Genomic DNA, 10,397 nt, shown 5'->3' on the forward strand with positions numbered 1-10,397 from the left:
CCAGATTTAAACGACCAACGGAAATTGTGTGGTGACGCGAGGCAATCAAATCTCACTGTACCATCCTGCGAGATTTGCATGGCACTTCCTCATGCTTCCTTCGGCCTCTGTTCTTCCCTCTGCCTCTATAAGCTCAAAAAATCCTCCAACCCCAAAAGCCTGTCCCCGTCAGAGTCTACCGATCTCACCGCCGCCTCCACCTCCTCCTCCTCCTTCGACAGGTCGCCACCCCACACAGTGCCTCAGCTTTGTCGCCGATATCTTCCCGTCGTCGTTGCTGTCAATGCAGCGGAACACGCTTTGCTTGAATTTGATTTAAGGCCAGAAGATTACTTTGGGAATCTCGGTGGAAACTTTTGGAAAAGTTCAACAGAAGAAGAGCACGATATGGTAGCTGTAAACCCAAGGTAAAAACAAATTAAAGAAGATCAAAGGCTAACAAAAAATTTGCATTAGAAACTCACCCTTCGGCTGATGGGAGAAGCAACCAAGGGAACTCGAGAAATGAAACATAATATAAGATTAACTAAAGAACCATATAAGAAAGAGCATTCGAAAGAAAAATAAAGCAAAATAACTATAAACCCGTAAGAAATTCCCCTCGAAAGCTGATAACCCCATTAAGCCAAAAAAAAAAAGTTTCCTTTAAAGTTGAGAAAATTTCCAATGCTCCGTTATTTAATAGACTGACCTCTTTACGTTCCCGAGAAGGATGAGAGAATGATCGCCGGAGAAAAGCTGCTTCGCCCATCTCTTTGGAGAGCTCCTACAAGAAGAACCCAGAAGAAGCCAAGTCTAAGATAGATAAGAGTCTCACTAGCCGAGCTAGACGCGTATAAGGGAGAGTCTTGGAGGATCCAATGGCAGACATGTATCTGTAATTTTTTTTTTTTTTTTAAATCTACATTTCAGGAAAATTGGAAAATCCAACTCCCGCTCACGATGTCGCCGCCGAGCCATTAAGTCGAAATCATGGATTCCATGGCGAAGCGGCACTTGTAGACGGATTCAAATCCTTCACCCTCTGGAACGTTGAAGCCATTGATCACCGGTGGAATCAGCACGGGACATCATTGGGCGATTTGGGTCCTCATATTTTGTGCTGCCGCTACTGCTACTTCTTCTTCTTCTGGAATTTGTTCTCCGTCCTCTGCGTGCGGCTATGCTTGTGCAGGGGAATCATTCATTTGCCTTGTTCCGGATGAGATTTTTGATTCGACGAGGTGAAGACTCATGGCAAAGATGGATTTGCTACAGTGGCAACTGGGATTCAACGAGGACTTGCGGTGGTTAGGGCTCACGGCAGCGGCGACAGCCCACGACAGAAAACACGTTGCCGGGGAAGTGTCGCATGCAAATATGATTTTTTTTTAAAAATTCCCAAATATGTAGGACCAACTTTCGAGATTTGTTAAATCTTGCGCCCAACTTGGAGATTTGTTTAAATCTTCGTGATTACATAAGCCTTAAAATGAGAAATTTTTCGAACAAAGTATTATTTGATATTTTATTAAATAATAAAATTAAAATGGAAAAAAATTTCGATCATTTTGCTATCTCATTGAGAGAAAAGAGCTTCATTCTCGTCTCTTGCCTCTTATACTCCTAATGATTATAGATAGGACTACAAATTAACCAATATACTTGACTTTATAATGACTTACTTCAACTCATTTATTAAGTTAAACAACTCGAACTCACACTCAAATTTCAAACTCGTTAATTAAATTAGGCAAGCTCGACCTGATTCATACTCAACTTGTTAAATTCCCAAGTCGACTCGTTTATTAGCTCGTTACTAATTTATTAGTAACTCATGAATTAATTCGATATTAGACTCGTGAATTAACTTGCTATTAGGCTTGTAAACAAATTCAATATTTATTTTATTAAATATTAGATTTGAAATTTTTTATTTCAAAATATATTTCTCTCAAATTTTATTTATTAATTATCAATTAATTTAATTAGTTTAGTGCATTTATTAGTTTAAAACGAGCTTCAGTCGAGTCAAGTTTGAGTTTGAACTTGACTCATTTAAGTTTTATTCGAGTCAAACTCGAGCCGAAATTGAATTATATATATATATATATATATATATATATATATATATATATATATATGCTAAATGAACTAATCTCAAACAAAAAGTTTTAAACTCGAGTCAAACTCGAGTCGAGCTCAACCTTAGCTCGGCTTGGCTCGACTTAGCTCCTTTGTAGTCCTAATTACAAACTTGTGAATCAATAATAGTCATAGTTATGCCATGCATAGGGTTACTTTTCTTGAGGCAGTTACGTCAATGCAATACTGCTAAATGTCGAGTGAGGAAGTTAAGTAATTGAGTCATTGGCATGATGTTTATGAATTAAAATTTTGAATAAAAACCTTACAGGGCTTTTGGTTCACAAAATGACATTTCATAATCACGTTTGTTTAAACACAAATTTTATGTGACAAGCATCTTAACATTTCAAAAAATTAAAAGATTTCTACGGACATTTCATTCCATCCTCCCATGAGTCATGTTGTAAGTTTCATATGAATGACATTCTTATGGAAATCTTATTTTTTGGATCAAATTATTCTAGTTATTTTGGTGAATGAAACATCATTGCCCTTATAATCACTATTATTACGCTATATTATTATATTTAAATAATATATTATTAATAAAATGAAAGTATATTATAAACACCATAGTACCCCAATTATTTCGGTGAATTGGACTATTAAAGTGTTGATTTTTTAAAAAAAAAAATGATAATTATTGGGAATTTTATGATATGGATTTAATTACATGCATATTCTTAGTAAATTTTTGTGTTGAAAATAATATTAGTCTTTCATGTCTAACATATACATTTGTCAAGAGTATAATTGTCATCTTCTTAAATCTCTATTAGGATTTCTATGTTCAACCAAACATTCACATAGGAATCTTATATGCGAATCTTATGGTGCATAACCAAACAAAAATACTCTCACAACACCTTTCTTGTGAGGTAGGCATTTCATTCTAAGGAATGAGATATACGGGAATATCATGACATGGGAATACTTTTGATGTCACAGATTAAATGCTCCTAAAAAATTAAGTAATAAATTTGATTCATTCTAAATTTCATTTCATTCATATGCATGGACATAAGGTTGGTTTTGTTAAGGAATGAAATCAACAGTCATTGCATAAGACGGAGTCTCTTATAAAAAAAAACATTATTATTTTAATCTAAAAATTCAAAAACAATGCATTTTGAACGACGGTAAAAGATTTTCACCTCCTCTAAGATTTGTCAAAAAGATAAGGACATCTATTGGGATTTTTTTTAAATCCCATAAACCTCCCTTTCTAGTTTGAGCTTAGGAATACCTATACTACAAATCTTTTCCCTTTCTTTTTAGCCCTTATTAAGCCTCATTTCACATGCTTGACTTCAAACTTTCTTTTTTTTTCCCCATTTTTGCCACTATTAAGCCTTAACTTTTATGGATAGTGCTGTCGAAGAATGCAAAAATGCCTCAGCCCCTACACACGCACACAAAATACACAAGGAAAAAGGGAAACATAAACAAAAGGATTGTGTTCTCTATGTAAATGGAAACCATAATTTCAATATTAACTTACATATCAATTCAAACAAAAATAATCAATTTTTGGCTCCCATTTTCAAATACTAAAAAGAGCAAATTTCAAAACGCTATATAATTTTTTTAAAATAAAAAAAGAAAAGGAAGAAAAAATACAGTAATTGTAAAGTATTGAACATTAGGTAACGTGACTTTCAATAGTATATGTTGTGTTTTGCCTAAAGTTTATGTCGTGTCTCGCCTAAAGTTTCATATAATGTGCCTTGCCTAATGTAACATGACTATGTCATATGCAATTTTCTTTCTTTCCTCAAACAGATACACTACCTAAATATTCACATTAGAGTCACAATCCACAACGAAGTCATCCCAATACCAGCTATTCACAAAAAGAGTCACGTAGTACAACCATGCTTCTACCAATTGATTTTTTATATCCAACTAAACAAGCTCATTATGACAACATTGCACAAAATAAATTAAAGATGAAGGAAAAGTTTCTAGTTTGTGTTATACTCTCACAATGTTAAAATCAGAGTAGAGATACAGATATTCATCATGTCAAAACATTAGCATTTGGATTCACAGTGATAGCAAAATTTCTATCTCAAGATGTCAAGAGAAAGGCAAACTAAATCCATCACCGGAATGCACTTTAGCAAAATATATAAATATAAATGAAAAAAAAAAAAACAAGTTTCATTTATAAGTATGTTGTCAACCACTTTACTAGAATGAAAAGGAGTTGCAAATATAGGTCGTGATATCATCATCCATTGCTACAAAGGTCACAGGCAACTTCATAGGATGCACAATAATAATGCTCACTTCTTTAAGCCAGCTTTGGCCTAACTAGAGCCAAGAAAAGCAAAAATTTGCTTATACTTAAACTAAAATTATATCTAATTGCCAACGATCACATTTAAGTTTATACAACATAGCCATGTATGCATGTGAACGAACATAGCCATTAAACACAACAACTTTGTTGGTGGAAGCACAGACAACACACACTAGTAGGATTGTTCTAGTTCTAAGGGATCCAAAATTAAGATCTAACCATTCACTTTGTTAGAAGAATATGTGTTTTCATTTTATTCTTGCAGTCATTTTAAAAGAGAAGACAAAAAAAAACACCCTACCAAACAACCCCAATCTAGTCTAAAGTTAACATTTGTGCAATGCAATGAATGAAATCTATGCATAAACTAATAAAATAGCCAAGGTCAAATAGAAGCCTTCAATGCCAAACTCTTGGATCTTTGAAGATTTTTGTCAACTTGGTTAAAGTTTGAAATTTAGAAACAATAGACCTGAATACAATTCATATGAAAATAGTACATAAACTTGAGTGCAACTTTAAAAGATCATCTGTTATCATTTACGAAGGCAACCTCAATTAGTTCCTTCCTCCCCTCTAGCCCATAAATAATAAATCCCTATTGTTATATTATTTTACAATATAAAAAAAAAAGTAACAAACTTTTTATGCTTAAAGCAATGTATAGATTTAAAGGATTGAAATATTTACCTGCAAGTAGCGTGCATGTTCCCAAACATCTATTCCAAGCAAGGGAACCAAATTTGGTCTTTTTTTTTCCTATTGGCTCCTACACCAACTTCATTTAGAATAGCATTCAACTAAAACAAAACATAATGAAAAAACATTCATTTAATGCATTTTTAGGTAAATAAACTTTTTTTTTTTTTTTTTTTTTTTGCATTTGTCTATGTGTCTGTGCATGTAGAATTTACAAACCAACCAAACTTTCCAATTGCATATATAATGTAATAGCACTGTCAATGCCCATTTTGATTGAATATCCAAAAATGGAGGTTGGCAAGTCGTTTTACATTTTCTATCTTTTACCTTTGTGTTTTTGCCTTTTCTACTTTATTGTTGCAATTTTTGACTATCCCGAATGACCTAAGAAGGCCCAAAATGGTAAGGTGGGATTCAACAGTGATCTTGATCTCATACATGCAAACTAAGACAAAACCTATGTCATTTTGGACATTTCTACTCTATTTTGCCAATTCTGACTGCACCAAGTGATTTGCAGCAGTCTAAAATGGTAATAAGAAGTTTGACAGTGACTTTGACTTGGAGCATGCAAAGCGATGTAAATCCCATGTTGTTCCAGGTTTTCTATACTCTTTCTACCAAATCTTACTACATCAAGTGATTCAAAGTAGTCTGAAACGATAATTTTAACTTTAGATGCATAAATCGAGGTAAAACCTCAATTCTTTCGAGCTTCTCTATACTCTTTCTTCTAAATTAGACTGCACCGAGTGATACGAAGCAGTCTAAAATAATAAGAAGAAATTTGACAATGATTTTGACATCAAGCATGCAAAACAAGGTAAAATCTTGTCATTTCAAGATTTTCTACACTTTTTCTATCAAATCTGACTATGTCAGGTGATTCAAACTAGACCTAAGTAATAGGAAGAGGTATGACAATATTTTGACTTCGAATGCATAAATCGAGGTAAAACCCTATTCTTTCTAACTTTTCTTTCTAATTGCAACACGTGATCTAGAGCAGTTCAAAATGATACGACAGCGTTCCTTAATAATTTTGCCTTCTAGCACGAAAATTGAGGTAAAAGCCCTATTATTTCTGACATTTTTTATTTTTTTATGCCAGATTTGACCATACCAGGTGATTCGAAACAGTCTGAAATGGTAAGGAGGGGTCAAACCATAATTTTGGCTTTTACACATAAATCGAGGTAAAATTCTAGGTTTATTGTAATTTTGTGGCTTCTTTGGACACTTCTAAAATTTTTAGCCATTTTTGGTGGACTTTGTTTAAATTTTTATTTAATTTAATAAATTAATTTTTTTAAAAAATAATTAAATATTATAATATTTTAGTACTAAAGTATTGGAAATTTAAAAATTAAAAATTAAAATAATTTTTTTAAAGGAAAATTAAAAAAATAAAAATAGGTGGGTGTGTGCTTGCACACACCTTCCCACTCAACAAAACATCCCCATTTTTGCCAACTTTTAAAATAAAAAAAGGAAAAATATATGTTGAGGGGGCTAAAACGATGCCATTTTGGCATTAGAACCCTCTTTCATCTTCTTCCTTACTCTGACGGGGCCCTTCCTATTAGAGCCGCCATTTTCAGCGGTTGGGAGACATCCTCCTCTTTTCCTCCCCTTTCTCTCTCCTTTTCCCCCTCTAGCTTATCACTTTCTCGTGCCCCCCACGCTTCCTCTACCTCTCTCTCGTCACCTCTTGCCCCCCTTGCCTCCTCTGCAGCCGCCCAACAATATGGCTTCAATGGCCACGTCAGAGCTGCACTGCCACCCCTTTTATTATTTTTTTTTTCCTTTTTCTTTTCCCTTTCCCTCATCTCTTTCCTTCTCCTTCACCTTGTCTACAAAAGCCCCGAAGGACCTGGCAGTAGGAAGGGTCTATCGAGTACTCTCCTTCTCTCTCTCCTCTATTTGTTCTTCTTTTTATTTTTCTTTTTATTCTTCTCCTTCTCCTCCTCTTGCTCGAGGCTCACTCTCTCTCTCTCTCTCTCTCTCTCTCTCTCTCTCTCTCTCTCTCTCTCCTTCTTATTCTTCTTCTTTATTAGTTCTTCCCCACCCTCCTCTACTGGTTGTGTGTGTGTGTTCACTCTATGTATTTGGTGTTCAATATATGTAACATGTGTATACGTATGCTTGTCACATAAGTGTGTAATGTATGTTTGTGTATGTGTGTTTGTGTTTGTGTGTGTTTTACTTTGTTTTCATTGAAAATCTCAACAACAAAAAAAAAGTAGAAAATTAGAAAATCCTAAATTTGAGTTGAAAGTAGGGCTTCCCACAATCAATTTCTAGCTGATGATGTGATAAAGGGAAAAATTTTACTGTATAGTGTTTTCTTCCCTTATCTCTAAGCACGACAAGAGTTTTAACTTTCAAGAATGATATGATTTGAGAAAGATTATGTCTCTAATCAGCAGATTTAGACTAAAACGAATCATGTTTTATTCAGTGTCAAAGTTTTTCCTTTTCTAAAAATATTTTCAAAAATCCCAAATATGTATTTTGCAGTGTTTTTCTCGATTTTCAATATGCCGATGATGAAATCCTAGATTTCTAAAATTCATGCATTTCACCATACTATTCAACTTCAACTCCCACTTTCAAGCTCATTGTTTTTACTCACCATTTTCAAATATTGATAATACAAGATCGGTCCCCTTTTCTAAAACTTTGGTCTTCTAAGCTGATAATACAAGTCTAACATTTTCAAACCAACAATTTTTTTTCATCCTACTATCATCATCATCATCATCATCATACTTTCATCAAAACTTAATATTTTGAGGTCAACCTTTTTAGAGCAATACTTTAGGCTCCTTGAAGCCATGTTGAAGTATTCGGACAATGATTCAATCATTAGAGGACCAAAAGGAGTTTTTTATCTTTCATTTTACGTTTCTTTTCTTTTTGAAGGCAACACCTACATAATTGCAATAATCGTTCTATGAACGAGTGTCGTTAGGGGTGTTAAAATGCTAACTATCATTGAGATGATTAACTAATCACCTTCCCTACGCATAAATGTACTCCCAAACTCTAATCTAGTTTTTGTAGTCCAGTTTTAGGGTTTTTCTTTATTTCCCCTGCATTTTCAAAAAAAAAAAGTGATGACTCCGTTTTTAACTATTTTTATCCCTTTTTCATCAAAACTGTTGCTTTATCATTTGAGAACCGTCATTACCTCTTCGTCAACACCTTGAACAGAATCTGCCATCAACAAGCTCTTTCAAAAAAAAAAAAAAAAGTAAAAGTAAGCCTCTAGAACATTGATACTTATTAAGATGCGCAATGATCTCTAAGCTTAAGCAATACAACACATGGATCCCTAGACATGCAAGCCTTAAATATACATGACATGTAACAACCTACCTAATTTACCCATTTTTTTCCCATAATAACATATAATATAATAATCCTGATAACATGTCCAACTGAAAAACATAATCATCCTGGACCCATGGGTACCAAGGATATACCCAAAATACAATTCTAAAACCTAAGCAGCAGGAAACGTAATTTTCAACATACCATACAACCAATCACAATACTATAGTCCTACTAAAATTGTTATATATATATATACAATCATCCACAAAAGATCAAAAGTATCTTAGGGTTACTTTCCAAAAATAAATCCAACCCTGGCTCTACAACTCACCCTTTTGACAGGGTAGCTTGGTCGGACCCTACTGTCGCGGAGTTCTATCTGCTCCTCTACCTGGATTTCCTGAAATATTTATATAGCTGGAGTGAGACACCTCTCAGTAAAATAAATAAACTAATATCAGTATGTGACGTTATGAGCATTTTCATGTTATACATATAAATAGTATAATAAGCATATTTGCTAACATCTGACTGTAGCAGAACTGAGTAAAACATGATTGTCAAATCATAATAAAGCATACTAGATTTCTATACATGAAAATCATCTTATATAACTATACAATACTGAAATAACACCCAAGATGGATAACTAGCTAATGTTAGGTCTTACCCCACATAACTAGGTTGTGTAGCTCGAAGGCAGGACCTAGCAATAGCTGGCCGACCATGCTAGATCAAACATAAGTCTGTAAGTACGATGGACCTGCCCCACCTGGTCTTGGACTGCCAGGGGGGACAACTCTACTCTACACTAAAGTCATATCGACTGCCATCTCCCACACTACTGGTCGTGTAGTAGCATTAGTATAATTCTGAACATATAGCTATGGTACCGTGCTCCTGAAACTAAACTAAACTATAGTAACCCAAAAAAAAATTAATTAATTAAATTTATTTAAATAGTAATTAAATAATAAATAATTAATTAATTAATTAATATATATATATATAATAAAGTATATTATATATATATAGGTTAACACTAGGAAGCTTCTAGCTTCCTGATGAAATTGAATTGAGAAATTCAATTAGACAGAGCCCCCCGCATGTGCCTCACATCTCTCTCTCTTCCAGCATCTCTCCTCTCGTCTCCTCTCCACTCTCTTCAATTTCTCGACAAATATTAGGCCGATCGAAAAACAAAAGATACCGTTGGATTCCTATCTCTACCACCAACATTTCTACTGGAGCAGATTTGTCATTGACGTGGCGTAGGCACCACTCCTGCGGAAAGGTAAACCCTCACTTTTTACTCAATTTCTCCTTAGATCTTAAGCTAAATCAAAGATCAAGCACCACCATGGAATCCTAGTCTCGATCGTCGACATTTTGGCTGGAGCATATTTTCAATTTGGGGATCCTAGGCACCACTCCAAAGCGAGAGTGAGATTTAGGGAATTAAGTAAATTGGTTATATTTGGAGGTTTAAATGTTTATTAGGAATTTATGAGCATAGGAAATGTTAAAATAGTATTTTATTTAGGGTTGATTTGATTAAATTAGGGTTATTGAATTCAAGGTGTTATTTGGGTATTTTTGGATTGATTATTAATTTATTGAAGGTATAAGCTTAGATATGAATGTATTTCTAAGATTAAATTGAGAAATTGAGATTTTATACAATTTAGGGTTGGTATATACAAAATAGGCAGGCTAGGTTTTTAGGGGGTGTTCCTAGGAATTTAGGTAAGATAATGAATAGTTTATAATTTAGGAAATGTGAGTATGAGATTATTTTGGGAATTCAGTTATTTGACAGGAATATATATATATATATATATATATATATATATATATATATGTATGATGTTTTCAGGGAAATATAATTATTAACACCGTGGGCGTGAGTTAGAATCGGTAGATG

Source organism: Malania oleifera, chromosome 4, assembly GCF_029873635.1.
Source record: "Malania oleifera isolate guangnan ecotype guangnan chromosome 4, ASM2987363v1, whole genome shotgun sequence".
NCBI lineage: Eukaryota > Viridiplantae > Streptophyta > Magnoliopsida > Santalales > Ximeniaceae > Malania > Malania oleifera.